Raw genomic sequence first — 23,335 nt, forward strand, 5'->3', positions numbered from 1 at the left:
TATATTATTGATGGGTGAAGCCTTTGTTTGTACTATTATATTTTTGTATTTTATTAATTAATAAATATTATGTGTCCATTTTACTATATCTGGTTTTGCATATTAATTGCAGATGAGCGCGTGTGGTTCTCTGAGAACCGGACCCACCCGAACTTCCAGATCCGAGGCAAGAACCGAGTCTGGTTCCTGTTTTCCTGCCTGACTTGGATCTCAAAACAAGGCAAAATGTCATCCTCCCACTGTCGGATTCTCACGGGTATTGGATCATAAAAAAAGGTCCCCACCATCAGCACCATTTTCACTCCGGCTGTGGAGAGCAAAGCTAGCAAACGTAGTCAGTCACTGTCAGTCACTCAGTGTGTGTGTCCAGTCGGGGTCTTGGCCTGAAGGCTGCTGCTGAGTTGGCCATAAAGGGGCTTAGACTGCAGTATATAAAGGGGGTTTCCTTCAGTGGGTGCTGTAGCTGCTATGTCACTTGTCCTGTCAATTAACTGTGGCTGCTACTGTGGCTGTAGTCCATAATGGGGTGTTGTGTTGTCCAGGGGGATGCTCTGTCAATTAAGGGTGCTCTTCCCCAGTTTAAAAAAAAGTGCTTTTCTTGTGTGTGTATTAGCAACTTAGCTGCGCTATTATTGTATGGTGACACTGCTGCAGTTTATTGTCCATGTATTTGTGACTCTGCAGGTGGCCTGTCTGCACTCAGCAGGGGTGCTTTTTTGTCCATCAAAAAATAAAAATAAAAGTTTGTTAGCTATTTTAGATTTTTTTTACCATTCAGGAGATACAGCCTGATATATTATTAATTTTATCACTAGCCCTCAATGAAATGTTCACTAAATTGGACAAAAATAAGTAATTTGCAAGTTTCACGTTGAAATATACTATGTACATATATGCTCAGCTACATCCTTGCCACTGGCATGGCAAATCGCGCCATGCATAGCATGAGACGTGCACCCATGAGCGGATATGCGCAATGCATCATGCCTCCATAGGAATTCATGGTGCTATCGCAGTGCACACCATAGCACACCATAGCATATGCAGGGGCGGGGAATCACATGGCATGATGCTTGTGCACTATTGTGGTGCGATCAGCAGCAAGGTAACAGGGTGCATCTGTATAGCTATGATAATATCTCTTTACATACAATTAATGAAAGCATTTAGGTATTAGAAATAATTTACCAGACTCCCAAAGACAACTTTCTTCATCTTTGACATTTATTATTCTCTAAGAACTTATTGTTACCTCCACACTTACATATTTCTGTGCATCTGAGAGTGTTTAGCATCTGCAATGCACAGCACATCATCCTTTGATATAAAAGGATCTTACTAGCTGCACCAAGGATGACGGATTCCGCTGCACAAGAAAGATTGCACATAACAGGAGAGTACTAAAATTCTGACGTACCACCCAAATTGAGATGACTCTGACAGATTAAGGTGCATTATTACCTTGTAATGGGTCTTTAGGATACATTTGTTTAGAAATTGCTTACATTTTGTGGAGTGAGACACACTTGTATGAAGAATTAGAAGTGTGCATTTTATAGAGATGAGCGTAGACCCAGTGTTTTTGGTTCTAAATCATTGTCAGAACCATTTTCAAAAATGGGGTTTTACTGATGAATTGATAGAGAAAGTGAAGGCACAGGCAATCAATCTCCATGACCTCAAAAAGGGAAAGATAGCTGGAGCTAGTGGAAATACTAATCTTAGTACAGAGAGTAAATCAAAACAAACAAATGTACAACAATCCAGAGATTTTGAAAATGGAGAATCATGCATCCCGTTTGTTTCCTAGTACAGCTCAGGTATTAGAAGATCTATAATTAATATAAATTATAAAATACTACAACATGATCCCATCATGTCAGTTCATTGAAACAAAGCCTCATATAGTTTTAAAATAACAGGAACATTTATATAAGGTTTATTATAGTGCCAAACACACTTAAGGCTATAAAAGAAGACTTCACGGACACATTCATCTGCGTATTTGGGCAGCCACTGAAATGTTTCTGATGCAACCATTTTAGATGTCTCAGTTGCAACTATATTTAGAACAATTCTAAAAAGATTGCTCAGTATCTACAAATGCTCAATTTAAAATTAAACAGTTGTTAGATTCCCACACGATGATGGGATCACTACGAGGACTAGTGGAGTGATGCTGCAGAGAGATGGTACAAACAGCAACGATGTTGGACAGTGACTATAGCTGCCTGGCAGAAGTACCAGGACTATGGTATGCAGGATACAAGTCAAGACAGGCAAGACTGGATTGTCAAGAACAAGACAGGCAAAACAGAACAAACAAGGACAATACAGGAAAAACAGGACTAGAGGGCTGAGGTGTGACTTGAGACAGGATGGTGCAGCCTTAAGGGCTGAGGTGTGACTTGAGACAGGACTTAACGACATTGGTATAACTTGAGACAGGATGGTGCAGCCTTGAGGGCTGAGGTACTACTTGAGACAGGATGGTGCAGCCTTAAGGGCTGAGGTGTGACTTGAGACAGGACTTGAAGGCAATGGTATGACTTGAGACAGGATGGTGCAGTATGACTTGAGACAGGATGGTGCTGCCCTGAACAGATCATTCTGATCTGTTCAGCGCTTTCAGCCACCCACAAAGGCAGAGCTGCTTCAGGGTGGGATAGGAAATTGGGATTTATATACACTACTAAACATGCAAGATCCAACGTTTTCAGGATTATGATGTGTTGCCTCAATTTGAGACCCAAATTTGGCTGGGGGACTTGGTACCCCCAAGTTTAGGTGTTTTTTGTTTCCAGCAATACTGAACCACTCATCTCTAATATACAGTACATTTTATTAGAAATGTATCTTGTAGCGTTTAATTTTAAACTCTGAACTACAAAGTAGATCTGTTCAAGGAATTATGCCACATATAGTTCTCCATAGGTTCCATAATGTTTACTTAAGTATAGTTCAGGCAATTTCAGTCTATTTTTTTTTGTTAAATATCCTAGGAACAAAATTATTGTTGTCTTTTGGTTTGGTAAAAAATGGATTAGAAATTCATTACAAGCAAAGTGCCTGAAAATGTCATGTGTTGTAAACTCATTTTTAAAACGTGCATATCTGTGTTCTACAATGTCTGTGCAGCAAATACATTTCTTGTATTTTTACTTGGTGTAATCACTTAAACTTGTCAGCATTCTCACTCTAGTTTCTTATCTGTATCTTATGATAAATTGCACTATAAATCCATGCCACCAGACATTAAGCAGACCTAGATAACATTTAGGATCTGTTTAGTTGTGCTTATTCTGCAAATAAATTTTCATTAAAAGTTTTGAAAAAATCCTAAAATACATACAAATTAGCAAAAATAAAGTCTTAGCTTTACTACAAGTTATATTTCAATGGTAAATGCCAAAACAATAATGCTGACAATTATTAAAAACAAATATGTGTTTACAGATCACCAAAATCAATTGCTAATTATCTTCACCAGACAGAAATTGATTTCTGTTTAGTGCTGTGTTTACACACTTCCTTTCTTTGACATTCAGAAGCCAAGTGTGTGCTATCATCATTGCCCTTCTGTCCTTGCTCTGGAACATTCTCTTTTCAGAGCAATGTTTAAGTGTTTTGTAAAACAGCCAATTAGTTCTAATTATTAATATTGATGAGAGCCATCCCTGCATCAATGAAAGGAAAAATGTGTAGATTGAATAACAGAATTTTAGACTATATTTAGCTGATTTGTAATTAAAAGGACAAATTTTGATCCAATGTTTAACTTGGTGAAAAAATAAATAACTTAAGCCATTAACAAATATAGTACTAAAAATAAAAAGCTACCTATATTTATCTCTGTTATAGAGTTATTACCATGTAATAATACTCATCAGAGTGATGGATTGTACCAGGTTGAATGCTAAATAATGGGCAGATGTAGAAAAGTATGATATATTACCCCCTGCAGCGCCAATATAATCTAATGCTTACACAACATTTCCTGTGTTTTTTGCATTCTACCGTTGGTGCCACTGAACTGTTTGAGAAGACTTAGGACTTAATTCAAAGATGTACATAAACCCGATGTTTACATAAATCTCTGATGTCTTTAGATCTGTGCATGCGCAGAAGCCGCACTGCGCATGTTCTGATCCGGAGCTGCAATGTCGCTCGCAGTGTCCCAAACACTGCAGCATAATTGACATTTTTCTGGCATTTGATATTGGCGAAAGACCGTTTTACAGAAAAGAGTCGGATGTGTATCCCATTTTCCGGGCATGCGAAGGCCAGTTGCTGTGTCCTTAGACACAATTTCACTGGCTTCAGCAGTATGAATTTCCCAGGCAGCTGAAGGTTACTGAGATGACCAATGTTCACACAGATGGTCAGATGATGCATCTTCGGATGCAGCAGAAGCTGGCAGTAGGTGTCCCTATGCACAATATGCCTCCTGTTGCATTAGCGTCTTATCACACAGACACTAAGTACATAGATATAGCGGCTCTGTGATAGGCATCCATTTCTGGATCAGGCCCACACAGGTGCAAAGTTATGCAATTTTTTTGCTTTATCCAAACTCTGAGTCAGCCCTATTGTTTCAAATATTCATTCAACATAGTAGTGATCCCGTGCAGCTTTTAACACCCCATTACTGTATGTCTGTGGAATTGTCCCATAATCATTCTTTACTGAGCAACGTATTCATTCAACTGCAGAAATAATGGGAGGGAAGCTCCAAATCCAATATAAAATTTAAACTCTACATAAAGAAAATCATATATTAAAACATCTAAACAATGCCACATAGGCACTCATTCTACACCTTATTTTCCCTCTCTTTCAGTTTGAAGTGGAGCAATTTTGTAGAATTGGCTTCTCAATTAAAATTGCTAACATCACATTAGCGCCCATAGATAAATGCACATAATTTGCATCCACCTGGATTAGATGGTTGGGGTTTAAATGATTCATATTCTTAAAAAATGAACTTGCATATCTCAAGCACTTGCCCATCAATTTCCTTTTTGAGAGATGGTGATGTCATGGAAATGGAGTCTGCAAGACATTGTTCACATTAGTCATGGGTGGATAATGACTTGCTTATTAGAAGCACATCAATTCAGGACACTAAAACATGATTATTCTGACCCCACCTTCAACTCTTTTATTCACCCCTTTTCAGGGCTGTAACAAAGGATGTGTGACCGATGTTGCAGCCCAGTGTGCAATGCCAGGGGTTGCTGCTTCAATAGCACGACTTACAGAGCACCTTTGGAGGCAATCATCTTATAGCTCGCCTGGTGCACATCTTCCTCCTCTTGTGTGATCTCATGGTGTGATGTAAGTCAGTGCCAAGTGTTCCAGAACAGGGGCCCTCCAATCTCTGCTACAGTGCTCTGCTTCTTTCCCACTTTCAACAGAATCGGTATGAAATACCGCCGGCCGCATGGCCAGCAGTTCGATTCCCAGCAGGGCCTTGCCGACCACAGCAGAGTTCCTGGAAGCGGAAGCCTGACAGCGCTGGAAATCCCGATTATTGATAGGTAAGTATTGACTAACCTAACCTAACCCCCTAACCCTCCTTAGGGGTGCCTAACCCTAACCTCCCACCCAAGTGCCTAACACTAATCCCCCCTCTAAGTGCCTAACCCTAACCCCCCCTTCCCCGCTGCCTAAACCTAAGTCCCCCCTGGGGGTGCCTAACCCTATCCCTTCCTCCCCCTAGCCAAACCCTAACACTCCCTGGCGGGGTGCCTAACCCTAAGTCCCCCCCCGGGTGCCCTAAACCTAACCCTCCCCCCGTGCGGCTGTCCGCTCATGGCGCTCGTCATCCCTTCGATCTTGATGCCGGGCGCTGGTCTCCCGGCATCGGGGAAATGTCAGGCGTCTGCATCTAGACGCCTGGTATTTCACCCTCGCCGGGATATGACAGCCGGGATGCCGGTATTAAGGCAGCCGGCTTCCTGATTGTATACCCTTTCAACACCTCAAGAATATATGGTGAGTTTTTGTGCATTGATGTGAAAATGTAGTAATACTGGAATCTGCATATGATATATAAATATTTATTGGCTGTATCTTTACCAATGTTGCTTAGAGATGAGCAGTTCGGTTTTGACTTGGTACTTTTAGCCAAATTAGTGCAAATTTGGGTTAGTTCAGATTTATTTCATTGGCTATCCAAAACACGTGAGAGCTGTATAGCCAATATGATGCCAGTTTAGAGATTCAAACATAAATGAGTAAAACTGAGTAAAACCGAATCACTCATCTCTAGGGTTGATATATAACATATAATCGATACACAAATAGGTATACATCATGTTCCTCCAATATGCATTATTTGTACAAAACAAACATATGTAGATTTTTACCAACTTAATATAAAAAAAATTAAAACAGTGTTGGAGCAGGGCTGTGTGCCACCCTGGGTTGGTCTTCAAACATGTGACATAATGTCATGCTAAGGGTGCTGGGCAACCAGCACTAGTAAGTAGAGCACTACTTGCTCTACATGCTGCATGGTACACTCCTGGAAAAACACTACTGACTGCAGAATGCTGTTCCCTGCACCCTGCAAACCAAATGTAGGTGTTGCGGGGTAGTAAGGGTGCTGTGCCCAAGGCCCTTTGCCCTGGGTGATGGCACTGCTCTGCCACCCAAAGTTACGGCTCTGCATTAAAATACACTATAGTCACAAAAGGTAAATAAATATAATTCTTGTTCTTTCACACATGCTATTTTTCAGATATTTATGTGGCTAGAATGTGTAACATTTTAAATTCAAATGGAATAAAGTTTAAAGAAGGGGTGGTCCTTCCTAAACTAGTACTAGGCTGCACTGCAATGTTTTACTTTTTTCACTATACTTATTTCCATCTGCAAATCTTCAAAAGGTCATGCAGAACAATTTTCCTTAATTCATAATGCCCTTAATTGTTTTGAGGTTATTCAATGGGTAATAGCAATGAGAAAGGTCACACTCAAATGAGTTCTGTTGGTTTCCTAGGCAACTTTCATACCTGCTGTAGTAGTACAAATATATATTATTTTTAACTTTTGAAGACTTTGTAAAGTTACTTGAAGCAAACAAGAAAAACAAAACATGATAAATTGACATAGTTACAGTATGATAATGTATACAGAAAGATGTTTTCAACATTAGTTGAATGTAATGTCTGCAATAGTAAAATACAACTTTCTGTGGAACTAAGGCCCTCATTCAGAGCTGCTCGTAAGCGGTTGTACGCATCATCCGATGTTGTTAAACCATGCATGCGTCGGTGTAACAGTGCGCATGTGCGAACGGAAGATTGCGATCATTTTTTCATTCGCTCGTCGAATAGCGAACAGGAAGTGACATGTCAAATGTGATTGACAGAAATGTCCGTTTTGGGGCGGTGATGGGGGTGGAGATGGGAAAACGCAGGCGTGTCGAGGCGTTTTTTGGGCGTACATAAATTATCTGATGCGAATGGCCAATGTGAACGGAACAAGTGTTACGTCACTGTCTGATCCACTTTCCATTCAAACTGCTCACTCAGCTTGTGGTCTGGTATAGTCTACCGCAATGATGATGGTCTCTTCGTTCTTCCCGAGGCTCATCGATGGTTTCCAGATTTATCAATTGAGGCCTCAAAAACAGTTTTTAATTGCAAAAATGCTTGTAAGGTGTTTAGCCAATAGCCTTTTTTAAGTAGCAAAAAAACGTACGAAGGTGAACTATTCAGCTGCTAATTTCTGGGTTAGACAATCAATTAGCTTACAAATTTATTTTACATTTGCGTGTTTTTGCCAAATTTGTTTTCTTTTTTTTTTAGGGCAACAATATTGTACGCAGGTTTGTTGTTTTTCTTCATTTTTAGGGGCCAAGAAAACAATCGTCCTTTTGTTTTTTGCTAAGTGTTAATTCAAACTCATAAATTGTTTTTAACCCTTGTGTTTTTTTGTTCATAAAAAATATTTAGATTTCCATTGTATTCTTTGTAATGTTGTTTGCGGGATTACATTTTAACCAGTTTTTTTATAAATTAACAATAGAATTGTGCAGATTTTCAACATTATTTTATTTTATTTATTTTTTTTGTAAAAAAATTTTGGGGAAATAAAAAAAACTTGATAACGTAAAAACAAATAACAAATGATTTTAAAAACACACAAACAAAATAAGTGGCATTTGAAATCCACAAACAAACACAATTAATAAAAAATTCACAAGAAAGGAGAGGGAGGTTTTGGGCATTAAGGATTATGGGGCAAACACTGAGAAGGATTGTGGGAAAATTAGCCAGTGCTGTCATCGCCTTTTGGCCCATTTGGCCAGGGTAGGGAGGGAGGCTGAATGGGTCTGGGATGTCCTTCTGCTGGCCTGGCCACAGACAGATGTTGTGGCCTCTGGACTAGGTATAGGGCTAGGCACATTTGGAGGGATGGCTGTTGTTGTGCCAGAGGTGGAGGGTCCTGATGTTCCGGCAGGAAGGGAGGCCAGCTCCAACATGTGCTGGCTAATGAGCTGCTCCAGGGCATTTGCTATTCGCATGTTGGCCCCAGTATTTTCCTCCAGGGCCTTAGCAATGGTCACGTTGGCTGCAGCTCTTTGCTCCAGGGTGTCCGCCACCCGTAGCAGATTGGCGTCCATCCTCAGCAGAATCTCGGTCTACTGATCCGTTTTAATATTGGGCCATCTACTCCAAATCTGTGAGCTCCAGTGACATAGGGGTGGGATCCCCACTTGTCCCCCCTGCATGCCTAGCCCTATCAGCCAGTTTTTGCTTAAGACGATATTTGAAGTCGCTCCATCTGTGGGGTAAAAAGTTGGCATTATTCTGGCAGTATTTGGACCTGTAAACACTTTTTACTAAAATGTAGTTTTTACGTACCGGCGTTTGACCTCCCGGGTTGAACGTTCAAAATCACCCACCCTATTGACACCACTGGCTATGTCATCCCACATTTTCCATTTCTGGCTTGCACCCATATTCCATGCTGCCTGTGGCAGGTTGTCATTGCACATTTGCACCAAAACCTCCATCTCCTTTCTTGTGAATTGTGGCTGCCTTTTTGGGGGGTTTAGTTGGCCTACTAGGCTCAGCAGCCTCTTCCATGGCATCCTCAACACCTTTTTTTAAAATGGGATTAAAATTTATAATGTAAAATTTTCCAAAAATTATTGTTAAATAGTATCCTTTTGCCCAATAAAGAGAAATACTTACCTGGCGCCTCTTGGCGCTGCTCTGTAGTCATTTTGGACTTTCAGGTCTCACTACAGCAGACCGATTTGGCTTTTCAGTGACGTTTTTATACATGCGTCAGCATTATTCGGCCACATCATTAACTGTGCGCTCCTATTGTCCGTCCTTAATTTGAGCGGGAAAATAAAGACTATTTATGGCTTGGTGTGACTGGAGTCGATGTGGCATGTTGTTTGTTGGAGGTTTGGCGTAGGAGTATTTTTGAGGTTTTGCGGTTGAGTAGAAGGAGGAAATCTTTGGAGCTTTTTTTTTTTTTCTAGCTTCTTTATTTTCCGTTTGTTATTTTTTTTATTGTTTGGCTATTTTTTTGTGATTTTTTGAGAAAGCATTTTAAAAACCACCATAAAAAATAATAGTATATAGTTTACAAATGTTTGTAATATTTTTTTTTGGTTTACAGTTATTTTGGCATTGCCCCAGTGAAGTTTTTGAACTTTGGGATATTTCTGTTTTTGGTAAGTGTTTTTGTTTTCATGATTTTACAGATTAGATGTGTTGTTCTTAGCATATGTTTCGCAAAGTAATGTTGTTTATTTTCTGGGAACAATCATGTCTTACCACTAAATGTAGCGTACTATTTAGCAAACTAATGTGTCTTGTTTTAACTGTAAAAGTAGCGTACTATTTAGCAAACTAATGTGTCTTGTTTTAACTGTAAAAGTAGCGTACTATTTAGCGAACTAATGTGTCTTGTTTTAACTGTAAAAGTAGCATACTATTTAGCGAACTAATGTGTCTTGTTTTAACTGTAAAAGTAGCATACTATTTAGCGAACTAATGTGTCTTGTTTTAACTGTAAAAGTAGCGTACTACTTTGCGAACTAATTTTTTAATAAATTTTCAGTGTAAAATCATGTCTTAACACTAAATGTAGCATAGTATTTTCTGAACTAATGTGTGCTCCCTTCTTTATTTTTTCACAAAAACAATTTGTTTACAATCATATTTTATTTAATGAATCTTAAACATATTTTCTACTTTGAAATGTAGGGTGTTCTGCCCAGGCCTGTAAGCATCTTTGGATTTCTGAGAAAAGATAAGGTTATTTTTCTTAACACATTTGTCTAAAACAATAACTACCTGGCTTACCATTTCAGGTTGATGTTGGTCGTATTATCTTGGCCATGGTTCCAGAACCCGACCAACCTCAACTTTGTCACAGGCATAGGCCTCGTAGGCGTGCAAGGCCCCAGATATATAGAACATGTGTCACCCTTTTTGGAATGACAGATGATGAGGTATTAAGGCGATACCGTCTGCCGCCACAAATCATCATATACACTCTCTCATTAATAGAGAGTGATCTTGAATGGCAAATTGAAAGTCCTACAGCAATACCACCACTTACGCAAATTAATGTCGGTGTTACATTTCTGTGCCTCAAAATCCTTTCAAACCACTGTGGGAATACTTGCGGGAATATCCCAATCCTCCTTTTCAAGGATCCTGAGGGCAGTGATGGAGGCCCTTTTCAAACACCTCCATCATTTTATTAAAATGCCATTGGATATGAGTACCCTTAATGTGGCGAAGGCCAATTTTTACCAAATAGCTGGCTTCCCACACATCATAGGGGTTGTGGATGGCACTCACATACCACTTCAGCCTCCATCAAGGCTGGAGGCTGTTTTTAGGAACCGCAAGCACTTTCATTCACTGAACGTAATGGTGGTATGTGATGCCTCCCTCCAGATCCTGTCCCTGAATGCCAAATTCCCCGGCAGTGCACATGATTCCTTCGTCATCTGGCAATCAGGGATTTGGCACAAATTAGACAACCTACAAGCTGGTGATGCGTGGCTTCTGGGTAAGTTGACACCTTCTGTTGCAACCAATGCAAAGCTTGTTACACAATGGTCCTGATGTTTGTTTTTGTTTTTTCACAGGAGACAGTGGTTACCCTTGCAAGCCCTGGCTGCTCACTCCTTATTTGGCTCCCACATCAGGGCCACAAAGTGAGTATATTTTTGCACTTACAGCCACCAGGCAGGTGGTGGAGCACTGTATCGGCCTTTTAAAAGGCCGATTCAGATGCCTCCACCGCTCTGGTGGCGAGCTCATGTATTTGCTGGCTATGGTTTTGAAAATTGTGGTCCTGTGTGGCATATTTCACAACATTGCCATAAGGAGTGGTGTCCCAATGCAGCCAGAGGATGCCTTGCCTGAGGATGGCCCCCCGTGGTTTGTCGGAAGTCAGTATGTGGGGGGGCCATACGCAATGACATTGTGGCCTGATTGTTTAGGTAATTATTTTCAAAAAATCAGTTAATTGACACAATGTAGACATGTAAGATTTTAATGGGCAATTTTAATTTGTGTTTTCTTGTTTTTTGTCTTTTATTCCATAAAATTAACCTAAAAAACTATGCCTACTACCTGATCCAAAAAATTTACTTCATGTGGACACAATGGATATAACTTCGGGAACAATGATTTATTCACCTCATTTGTGTATTCATGTTGGCATGCTACTTCTTCAAACAGTTCTTGATTGTTGTTATTTTGTTCTTTTTGGTATTGGTTGGATTTTTGTGTGTGTTTTCACTGTGTGAAATGATTGTGCCAATTCACTTTGTGTTTATTATTTGTGTGCATTAAAATTATTTTTACCATTAAATAAACATTTCCTTTTTAAATTACAGGCAAGTGTAACCTGGTCCAAAAAAGGCAAACTTGCTTAATGGCTAATCCTGTAATGTGTTAAATTGTACATTATTTTACCCTGCTTTGTGGCAAAAAACAAAAACCAAAGGTATTATGGTGAATCAGTATGTTTTCTAATCTAGCCCTAAGCAGGTTTTATTTAATTTTTACATTACCCACAAAACATTAAAAAAACATTTGCAGTTAATTCTACAAACCTTTTGGTATTGTTAGGTGTTTAATGTGCCATCTTACATACTTACTTGAGTTTTCTACAATCTAATTTACATTACTTAAAAACTCATGCTACAATAGTCGACTTATGTAAGGTTCAACAATCTAATATTTCCAGACAAGGAATGAGACTTTAATAAATCAAAATAAATTTTATTTTTATCAACATTTTCTGGGTGGAAAATCAAAAAAATTAGTGGTGCAGGAGCGCCGACATATGATCCAGGACCACGAGCATGCCTATGACATGGCCTCAATCTCTGCAAGCCATCCAACATTTCTTGCATCCTCCTCTGGTCCTCTGTGGGTTCAAAAAATGTGTGGATTACTAAAATGACACCTTAATTTATATGTTACCAAACAACTTAAAAGACAGACTATACAAAAACAAAAGAAAAAAAAATACCAATAGGGACAACTAAGCAAAAATACTACATTTGTTGGTACCGTAAACAAGAAAGACACAAGTTTGAGTGTTTGGACATGTGTAAGGGGAAACCATCCTAGACATTGTTGCACTAAAATATATATCCAAAACATTAGAAAAACTTGACAATTTTGAACAGCACATGCAAAAGGACAACATCAACAAAAATGCAAACATTTAAATTCATAGTTTAAAAGGGAAACATACCGGTCATTATGCTGACTGGGCCAGGAGCCCCGTTATCGTCCTCCTCAGAGGTGGGCCAGTGCTGGTCGGATGGAGGAGGGGTAATTTGGCTGGAGGTTGAGGGTGAGGAAAAGATAGGGGGGGTGGAGGGGAGGGTGATGAAAAGATAGGGGGGGTGGAGGGGAGTTTGAATTTGGAAGGATGGGAATCGGATGAGAGGGAGGGGCATCACTGCCTGCCAGGTGTGGGGTGGAGGGGGAATTTGCGGAAGGTTGGGGAGAGGATGATTGGGAGGGAGTGGGGGCTAGGGGACATGCCCGATGTTGTCGATTTTGTTGACGTTGAAGTCTGCGCTCAGCCCCTAAATGAGTTGGACAAATTTATATTAGTACATATTTAATATTTTTTGCAAAAAAAAGACACACCAAAAAATAAAAAAAAAGGCTATACAGAAAACATGCACACCACAGGTATGGCCAAAATAAAGAAACAGGGCTTTACGCAAAACATGCACACGCAGGTATGGCCAAAATAAAGAAACAGGGCTATACGGAAAACATGCACACGCAGGTATGCTTACATTTAAAATGTTAAAAAAATACTCTTACTTTCCTGAATTTGCAGATGCAAATTTGCCAAAAGGCGTGGGGATCTGCGGTGGAAATCTGACCATCACCTTTCGAGCTGGCCGATATTGCGGCGGTAGCCCAAGGTACGCAGCCAGTGCCGCAACCCCGCATAGGCTTGCCGCTTGCGGCGGATAGTGATTGGGGCCTGATGTTTTGTTATTCTCAGGTCCATCACATCTGTGAGGACCAGGAGTTCGTGACGACAAAATGCTGCGGCTCTCATGATGGCACTGATTTTTTCAACACAAAACAGTTATAATAAAGGTCCCAGAAAAAATTTGATTGGCTAATGTACTTTGAAAATGAACAGGAAACATTGTATTGGTAATTGTATGAGTCATGTGACTTACATCCTCACAAATATAATGTGAGTTATGATAGGCTTGATGCAGTGACATGCGTAAGCTAATTTAAATAATATTAATAAAGATTAAAAATCTGCATATAAACTAACGCAAAACAATAGTAGCATTCAAACAAACTTTAACATTTGAAAAACCATCCCCTTGGTACAAACGTACGTATTCTGCGGAAGGAATGACACACACGAACAATAATAAAGTTTATTGACATTGTAAAAAAAAACGGATTGCAAAGATGTGAATACCAGTTAAGCTAATGAATATACTGATTGCTATTAATCGATTCAAGTATGTTGGCAGAATGAAATAGCAGGCAATCAAAAAATGACAGTGCCACTTCCGGATTTGACCTGTGCAAGCGTTCCCTGCAACCAAAGAGGAGACGGACGGTCGCTATTTTGAATGTTCGCTAGCTAGAGGAGGGGTTGGGAGACTATGGGGCAGAAAATAAGCTACGAGCGAACATACGAGAGAGCGCTTGAATTTAAATATTTCCGCTCGTACGGCGAACGAGTGAACGGCCACTTGCGTCCGGGTCTGAATCAGGCCCTAAGATTGTTGCAAATTGCTATTAAAAAACAAAATAATTATTTTCTGTCTGTTTTATTTGTTGTTGCAAATGATTTTATGAAAAACATGTACATTTTAATCTGAATGTTATGAACTTCCATTATGCATATATGGCTTTAATTTATTAAACATATTAAAACTATATCACAGTGCATTTACAGTAATTGGTTACTTTATTTCTTATTTTATTGATTACTTTATTGGTTTCCATGCCCATTGTTCTAAATGAAGGTGCAGCTACAGTTGCTTAAAGAAAAAAATATTTTGCCTGGTTTTGGACTAACTATTTAGAAACGCATTTGAATCTACCATATCACAGAAAAAAACAAACTATTCCTACTATTAAAATGGGATGTGACTTTTATAGTATGTAAGTTGCAAGGGACCAGATACAGATTTATACTAGTTTATGGGTTTTATCTTATTGAGCCTAAAAGTAAATAGTGGTCAACAAAATAAATACAGAGGAGCTGATGGAGAGCTGTAAGTATGCCCATTTGCAGTGTATGTTGCATGAATTTGCATTGCTCATGGGGTCTGAGGGCCTGATTCAGAGGCGCTCCCAAAAAGTGAGTGCTCGCTCTGAATCAGGGTGGCCGCTTATTTTTTACCCGGCCTCCTGGCCGCTCGCTAAGCTGTGGCTGACCACCCACAGCTTTAGCGGGCAGCTAGATGATGGTTGCGATGGTCGCAACCATTGCGACCATCGGGCTTGTGACAAGACCCTTGTGGTAGGGTCTTGTCTGCCGCATGCCCCAGAGAGCTTCTGGCTCTAATAGAGCCGGAAGCTCACTACTGACATCACTGGTGATGTCAGTAGGGCAACCCACAAATGGCAGGTGTTCCTTCAGGAATGCCTCCATTTGTCCAGCCACCCCCCCACTCCGCCTACAAAACGGGGTGAGCCGTCGACAGCCGCCCCATTTGTAGTGAGCCCCGGATCGAAAGAATTTCTCTCTCACTACGGGGCTTGCGCACGTGCATTGTGCACGCCGGCATGCACAATGCACAACCATTGACCTACTTGCTAGCGCATAGAGCTCACAAGCAGGTCTGAATCAGGCCCAGAGTGCAATATACAATGCAAGTGCAATGCTGATTGCATATTCCTGATTATTGGGAATCTGAGCGTGCTCAGAACCCATTCTGTGAGTGTGCAGAATGGGTCCTGTGCAATGGCACGCAGCGCCTTTGATGCGTCTGCCTGTTTGACAAGTAGAGGTATTTAAGGGGCGGTGTGGGGTCATCCGGCACTCCCGGAAATGGGGATGTGTCCACCTGGTTTTTTGGGAGTGACAAGACCAGGGACTGCTTTGATAGACACAGTTTCCTGGCCTCAAAAGCTAGCCAGCCTGAGTAAGCTGAGGCTTACTCAGCTGGCCGGCAGCCCGGCACCATGATATTTTCAACCTGCAACCTCAGTCGCAGTGCTGGAATCGCAAATGCAGCAGTGCATGTCATACACCTTCTGCTGCATTTGTGTATTAGCAAGGATGGAATTGCAAAGCTGCCTGCATGCAGCTTTGCAATTCTGTCCATTACTGAATCACCCCCCTAGTCCACAACTGTACAAACTAAAGAGCAGTCATTACAATTGCATCTACACTTATGAGATAGAAAGTAGTAAAAATTAGGATTTCTCACATGGGCAAAGTTCATTGAGGGTTTGCTCATAAAAATATGTCCCATTCAGAAATGGACATTTTCAAAAATATGCCTGTTTGTATTTTCTGCACCTTGTATAGGGTAGGTGTAACTGCTCACTGATGACTAGTAATAAACCAAGACCACATGCAAATGTGGTTTCATCTCTAGATCCAAAAATGGTTATATATGCATATGGGTATATATAAGCATTTATTACTTGAAGTTTCTTTTCAGCAAGGTAAACATCATTTATTTCAAACTCTCAACCAGGCCCAGTGTCTATTGTATAAATTTACCAACATACAATTGAAAAACCCTCAGAATTTCAGAAATTTTAAAGCTACAGTAATGTAATCCCTGGGGCTGCTGTGACTTGAACACCCAATGGCTACGAACAGCCTTTGCCTCAGCAGGAGGCGTGATGGACACTGCCTGTTGCCAGCCCAGGGAACTACAGTTCCCAGAACAATTCTGAGAAACATTTCAGTGACAAACTGACCTGTGAAAAGTGGCTTAGGAAAAGGATGCCAGTGAAAGAACATATTTGGGAAAGTGAATGAGGAGACAGGATCATTAGAGAAACTGAGCAAGGAAAATATCTATGTGAGATCATAGTTTTTGGGAAGGTGATCCAACTCCAAAGGACACTGTACCAGTACGTTGGGGAGAAGAGTAGATTGGTGGAAGAGTCTCGGCAATTAATGAACACACACAAACCTTAGTGCTAATCAAGCCAAAGAATCAAATATCAGTGCAGCAGTAAATGGAAGATGTGATTGCCAACCTCACTAGCAGAAACAATGATAAAAATAACTGCGCTGTAATATTTTGGTTGGGACATATTGAACAGCACATGAATGATATGCAAAATAATTAGATTTTATTTGCCTATAAAAGAAGCAATATTGTAAATAAGTACAAAACAGATGAAAAATATGCAAATTGGAGACCATAAGTCACATATATTCCGCTAATTAGCTCATATTAAATATAAAAAGAAATAAGAACATGAAAGAATAAATACAAATATAAGGAGTTGATCAGGCTCCAATAAATTGCATCTCAATATCCAGATAGTAGTATAATAAAAATGTATGAGTCCTGTACAAACAACAATCCCAGATTGTATAGCTAGCGAAACCTCATTTAGGTACTCTATCAAGATATGTTGTATCTTTGTAATTTAAAAGGCAATGTTGAAAGACTATAGCTTGTTGGCAGCTCTCCCCATCAATTAATATTAATACTTTGAGGCCATCACAGTGGTAATTCCGGCCAAATATAGCACTGGACACTGGACCCCCGCTAACAGCCTCCACTGCTGGCCACAACAGCCAGGAGCCACTACTCTTCCACTGCTGATTGGCGGCTCCGACGGACATAGTCCCTAGATGGAGACTGATGCCAACCACAGAGTGACATTGTGCCGCTGCAACATTGCCGGATGCCAGTTGCTTGCTTACCATGCTGAACCGCATCTGGATCAGTGTCCTGAACACCCAATGACTGCGCTAATTCATCTACAGGTATCTCACTGGCTTTAGCCATACATAAGCTTACAGTACTTCACCTTGCTTCTTGCAAAGCTTTTAAAGAACCAGCATTCATCATTATAGGCCTGTTACTGGACTGCATGATCAGTTTCTATATATTATATATGGCTGAGTTATGTGACTTTGCTATATTTGGCCAGAATTACCACTGTGATGTGCTCAAAGTATTAATGTAAATTCATTGATGGGGAGAGCTGCCAACAAGCTATAGGCTTTCATCATTGCCTTTTAAATTACAAAGATACAACATACCTTGATAGAGTACCTAAATGAGGTTTCTCTAGCTATACAATCTGAGACTGTTTTTTGTACAGGACTCATACATTTTTATTATACTACTATCTGGATATTGAGATACATTTTTTGGAGCCTGATCAACTCCTTATATTTGTATTTATTCTTTCATGTTCTTATTGCATGTGCATACATAAATTAGCCACTGTGATACCAGACATGTCCTGAGTTCTCATAGCGTGTACAGGAGTTAGCAATTCCTGAGTGAGGTCTGGGCTTCCTTAACTGTGCTTCTGGGTTCGATGTTACTCAATCTTACTGTTGTTTCTCTATGTTGGCCAAGTGTACGGATGTGAGCAGGAGGAATGTCCTTATGTCAGGCTGCATTCGCAATGTGATTGCAAACATAAAAATAGCACCACTGATATTAACAATGCAATTGTGTGCGTATAAGCACAATAGTGATCCATGCTGAATCAGGCCCAAAGTGAGGACAGCACCGAGTGATTCCAGTGCAGTGTGTGAGCAATGAAGCTAGTCAGCACACAGAAGCTGCACAAAATACAGAGTGACAACAACACAGAGTGATTCCAGTGCAGTGTGACAAAACAGAAGCTTATTAGTGTACAAGAATTGCACATTTATGTCTATGAGGAGCATACACCCAGGAACCACACCCATAATGAGGTTTATCAAGCAAAAAGGTGCAGAAAACTATACAATCTGGAAGTTTGCTATGAAAATTAATTTAAAGCATTAAAGATTGTGGAAGGTCACAGTAAACCCAGGTGAAGTACCATGCCCAGACAATATAAAGAGAACCATGGGTACAATAGGCTAAAGTGTAGAGCAACATGTGTGATCTATTAAACATGGGAAGGAGTCAGCAAATGACATTTGGACAGCACTGCAGGCAACATATCAATATGGGAGTCTCATGAGAGGAATTAATTTTAGAAGTGTACTATACTGTACAATAACAAGGTATGTGAATGCAGTAGAATGAGTGGTTACATTGTTTCTCAGCAACTTTTGTCTTTTGGAGTGAAAGTAAATTATGAAGAAATTGCTATGGAAATGCTACAGAACTTAATTCATGTGTTTGACTTCCTAGTAGTGGCAAACACAGAAAAGTTGACAACAAACCAGTTAGAGCAAAGTTATTACAGTTCCAAGAACATATGCCATGTTAATCAAGTGCTGAGAACACTGCATTACACACAAAAAGTAAAATATTTATATATTTCAAGTTTAAGTGCTACATTTTGTCAAAATAGCATTTAAATGTAATCAAAATAATTTGAGTTCTATACAATGCATGAAATGCAACAGCAAAATTGAATTAGCTCTAAGTGTTACAGATAACCACATAAAAGATGGTTGGTACATTGATTAAGGTGCAACAAAGAAATTCAGCTGCAGTCAGGAATGGCTCAATAAGTTAACCAAATGTAACCCTATCATAAAATAAATACATTGACAATCAAGTGCTTATAGTAACAAAAGTAGGAATAATTGAAGCCCATCTGAAAGTTGGGACTAAAATTAATGTCACAGAAATCCAAGACATGCTTTATTTACCAGGAAAGGGCACAAATCTTATAGCCATCAGTGTCCTAGAGCAGAGTTCACTTCGCTAAAGGAAAATGCATTGTGAAAAACCGTAGAGCTACAAGGACAATATGTCGGCAATTGTATGCCCTTGATAAACAACACTGTTATGGGATGATGACAAGTGAGTCACAGTCACTGGAAAGTTGGTACAGAAGATTTGGTCACCATGAATATGACAGTGTTCAAAATCTACAAAATTAGATAGTTGTAGGAATGTCAAAGACTAACACAGAGAAACCCGTTTGTGAGAACTGTATATCAGGAAAACAAAGTTGTCAGCCAGTTCCAAAGTTAGGTAATATAGCTACAACACCACCACTTGACTTAGTGCATGCAGGTGTGTTTGGCCCAATAGAAGTAAAGTCAGTAATTGGATACAGATACTTTATCGGAGTGAACTCTGAAGTAGTAAAGCAGATTTCAGACAACAAAAGACATGTAGAATATCAAACTGGTCACAGACTCAAGACTCTGAGATCTGACAATGGTGGAGAGTATCTAAACAGAGAAAATATGTAATAGAGAATTAATTGACCATTGCCTATATACTACTGAGTAAAATGGTGCAAGTGAATGTGCTAACAATACACTAGCAGGGAGAAAGCAAGATGTATGCTACAGGACGAAGGCCTAGATGAGCATTTTTGTGCAGAAGTTGTGTCCACAACGTTTTATCTCAAAAACCATTCTCTTGCAGATGCCCTAAAGGACATAACACCTATTGAAGCATGGTCAAAGAGAAAACCATGGTTAAAGCATCACTGAACTTATAGAAGTACATCCTACGTACAAATACCGAAAGAAAGAACATGCAAGATGGATTCAAAATCCGTAAAGTGCATCATGCTTGTCTTTTGCAATGAAATTAAAGTCTACAGATTATGGAATCCAAGTACCAAAAAGCTTGTCAAGTTGATAGGTTATATAAAAAAAAACAAATTATAGAGAAGTTGGAAATTGATATGCAGAACAAGTATGTGTCACTGGACATGTCAGCAGCTGGAGATGTAGCAGAATCAAAAGCTACCAGTGTGGAATTTCAACCACAGACAAGGTTGCCTGTAAGATCAAATATCAGCAAGGTATCTAAGAGGTATGATGAGGAACTAGCAAATATTGCAATCAGTAAGCCTCAAGACATCTAAAAGCCAAAGTTAAAGCCTGATTGGTCTGAATAGAAATATAAGAAAGGTAAAGAGACTTTGCAAGATTTAAAGGTCACAAGTGAGGAAAACATAAAGAATCGTGAGAGTGACAGTAGTTCTAAGTTTGTGGGTCAAGAAACTGTAGTTATGCCCCATAATGTCAGTGATGAGACTCTTGCTAAGGCATCTAACAAGGAGACTGGATCAGAGAAACTTGTAGCTTGGAGGTTTTTTTCTATATTCCAAAGTGACTACTGGGCTTTGCTACAGCACATGCATGGTGTCATCTTGTCACTGTGTTGAGTATCTCAGTGAGAGACCCCAGTATTGCTGCCACCCACAATGCCTTGCAGCATCTCTGTACCACTAACTGGTCACCAGATACACTCACAGGCTGGTGAGTTGTATATTACTCTGCTCGATCAAATCAGTGTATCACAGTGTGTACAGCTGTATCTCAAATAACACCAATAAAACCATTCCACTGGTTAATCAATTGGGCTATTCAGTATCTCAGAGAATCCACCGGTGTGTATTGGAACTCTGCTACACCTACAGATCTGTACACACACATTTCCAACATGACATAAACCCACACGCAAGTTGAAAAATCAGCATTGTTTTACTGTGTGTATATATATATATATATATATATATATATAATCACTCCACAATAGGGAAGGGCACTCTGAGACTTTTAAATGCATAAAAATAGGTGAAATGTATTCAGCACAATTTCAGGGTGCAATCCCCTTTCTCAAGCCATCACCAACAGCATAACAACTGTTGTTATGCTGTTGGTGATGGCTTGAGAAAGGGGGAGGGGTGCCTAACAGGGAGGGGTGCCTAACCCTATGTCCCCTCAGGAGTCCCTTAAACTAACCCCCCCTACCACCACTAAGAGGTCCTGACACCCGGCTTACCATTGTTCGATATGCCAGGCATCTGGATTTTGGCTGGGGGTGTAATGTAAAATCTGGGGAACCTTTTCACCGTGTCCCCCAGCCAAAGAATTATAATTGACTGCTAGTCAGCCCAGGCCAGGGATCCCTGGGGAGGTTGGGATACCCCCAATAAAGAGGTTCACCCTCTCTAGGGCACTTCAGGCCTGGGTTGATAGCCCAGGGCTATCCTCAGCACCACTGGCCAGTGGGTGCCAGGTTGATTGCGTAAAAGTGTGTGTAAAAATTAGATTTAAAAATATTGTCTTTTATTGGAGAACTAGAGGTCCCAGCAAGCCTCCCCCACATCCTGGTGCATGGGGAACAAATACCAGAATTCAGGGCATTAAGGGCCTGCTGGTACCTCTAGTTCACCTGCAATAGAAATATTAACATAGAGACAAGACTCACACACTGTGAAAGTAAAATTTTATTTAAACATATATGCACACTTATATTCACACTCACGCATACTCACCTTGCGGTTACCACCATAGACTTCAATGGCACTTTCACAACATTGAAGTCTATGGAAGAAAGTGTGACAGACAGGCTGACTGCTCAGAGCCAATCAGTGGGCAGCTCCTATGGAGGAGCCCCCTGATTGGCTACTGGCTCCTGTAATGACAAGAGTCACACTTGTTATGGTTATTCAATCGAAGGAAGGTTATGAGTAAACACATATCCTTCATACTGTCCTACCAGGTTTTGAGTGTGCATTATTTTTGCTTATTAACCCCTTGGATGCCAACTTGGAATGATGAAGATGTGATATACGTTAGAAATAGGGGAGTATGGATTTTTTTTACTGGTGTCGTGGATGCTACTAGACAAGTGGATGTGAATAGATAGAGGGATTATAGGTGAGTATGCGTGAGTGTGAATGTATGATTATATAAAATTTTAGTTATATGATGTGTGTGTCTTGTGGTTGTTTTAATATTTATTTTGCAGGTTCTTTTACTTGTGCTTCTCCAAATTCCAGCATGTGGGGGAGTCTTGCTGGGACTACTAGTTCTCCATCAAAATACAATACTCTAATTTTTTTTTTTATACACACATTTACACTATTAACCTGGCACTCACTGGCCAGGGGTGCTGGGGATAGCTCCGGGCCATCAGCCCTACTCTGGGTGCCCTGGAGAAGGAGGAAACTTTTTTTGGGTAGTCCCCACCTCCCCAGGGATCCCCAGCCTGGACTTTTCAGTTGTCAGATATAATGATTTGGCCGGGGGACCCGGTGAAAGGGTTCCCTTGTTATGGCATTACACCCCACTAGATAGAGTCCAGTGCTGGTTATGCAAAATACAGGGGACCCCCTTCTTATTTTGTCCCATGTATTTCTGCAACTAAGACTGGCTCAACAGAGCCTGGTGCTGGTTTTTAAAATACATGGGACCCCTACTTATTTTTCCCTTGTGTTTTAAGAACCAAGACAGGCTCAAAAGAGCCTGGAGCTTGTTCTGCTTGTGGGGGGGCACATCATTTTTTTAATGTTTACTTTTTTAACAAACAGAAACATTCCCAGATCTGTGCATGGATCAAATGGATTTTGGGCTTTGTTCAGGATTAATGGTGTCCTCAATGTTGAAATATACAGGTAGGTACTTATCCATCATGCAATACAATCAGGGAGGCATCTGATTGGCTCCAATTTTATTCTGCAGCAGGACAATGACCCGAAACATATAGCCAATGTCATTAAGTACTGTCTTCTGAGTAAAGAAGAAAAAGGAGTCCAGAAGTGATGATATGGCCCCCACAGAGCCCTGATCTCAACATCATCGAGTCTGTCTGGGTTTACAGGAAGGATTTGAACAAGCCTACATCCATAGATAATCTGTGGTTAGTCCTCCAAGATGTTTTCATCAACCTTCCTGCCGAGTTCTTCAAAAACTGTGT

This window comes from Taudactylus pleione, unplaced genomic scaffold (assembly GCF_031769625.1).
Source record: "Taudactylus pleione unplaced genomic scaffold, aTauple2 ptg000005l, whole genome shotgun sequence".
NCBI classification, from domain to species: Eukaryota; Metazoa; Chordata; class Amphibia; order Anura; family Myobatrachidae; genus Taudactylus; species Taudactylus pleione.